Source organism: Haplochromis burtoni, unplaced genomic scaffold (assembly GCF_018398535.1).
Source record: "Haplochromis burtoni strain Fernald_Lab_line unplaced genomic scaffold, NCSU_Asbu1 Contig_2960, whole genome shotgun sequence".
NCBI lineage: Eukaryota > Metazoa > Chordata > Actinopteri > Cichliformes > Cichlidae > Haplochromis > Haplochromis burtoni.
This window is the reverse complement of record NW_024585321.1, coordinates 1-1,242: the sequence shown is the minus strand read 5'-3', so window position 1 is coordinate 1,242 and position 1,242 is coordinate 1.

Here is a 1,242-nt window from a genome sequence, read left to right as displayed (position 1 = left end):
AAATCAGTGTCACACAGCGGCAGCAGGCTTCTCCTCACCCCTGTTTAATACAAGTAAGTTCCACATGAACGGATGATATAACAGATAAAGGGCAGTTCCAAATATCATTTTTCTCACTCAAAGCGATTGGAAACACTGAGAGCTTTTAACCATAGGAGCCAATACTTAACAAAGACAAATACACCGAATTTAGATGGATAATTTAGTACAGGGAGAAGAGCTACAGAAAGCGTTCCTCACCAGTGTGGAGTCCGTACAGCTCTGGCTAGGAAACCCCACACCCGCAATGTGGCCGCAGGTGGCGTTACACTGATTAATGTCCCACTTCAACAATGACACACGGAACCTTAGTTCCACAAAAATTAAGTTCACACAATAAAAAAATATAACCTATGTACAATACAGTTTTGAGAATGTTCACAATTCGTACATTAGATCTCAGCTACACTCCTAGGACAGTGCTGTCCAAATGCTGGATTTGTACCTACCTAGCTGTTAATCTCTTCAAGGGGTAAAGAAAAACGCATTACTCATCGATTTTTTCTTATTGACTTGTAGCATTTTGACACCATGAATTTGGGTTATGACATACAACAATTATAGATGTGTAATTTTTAACTTTTTCATGGCATGATAGTGTATTTCTTACCAATATCTATTTGTTTCATGTAGTTTTTAATATTATATTTAAACGTTTTCATTTAAACCTTTCACCAAATGTGTGATTGCAAATTTCTGCATGTTTTTTTGTTTTCTTTTAGAATTTGATTTTTTTTTTCCTGCGTACTTCTGATGTTATCAGTTTTAATTTAATTTGTTGTTGGGTTTTTATTTTTTGGTTCATGGCAATGTCTGCAGGATATTTTCTGATATATTTACTGTATAATTACTGATTTTTGCTTTGTCAGAATATTGTAAACTCTTTCACTTTTACCAGCATAAAATCACATCTTAGTGCTGAATCCAAGTATTTTCATGTAGCTATTAACTCTCTTCTGCTCCCAGTAACAACAGTGACTACCGTATCTTCTGCACTTTAAGGTGCACTTAAAATGCTTTTGTTAGACTAAACTGTTAAATGTTGTCATTTTTATGCTACCATCTCTACATTGTTTTAACTCTGATGCAAGGAATTCCACTGTCCCCCTCCCTCTCGAGGTTCTGGGTGGGGGGCTGTAGTCTTTTATTGCAGACACATCCTTGTGAGGGTCTTTTTAATGTAAGCTTCCTGCCCAGCAGGAG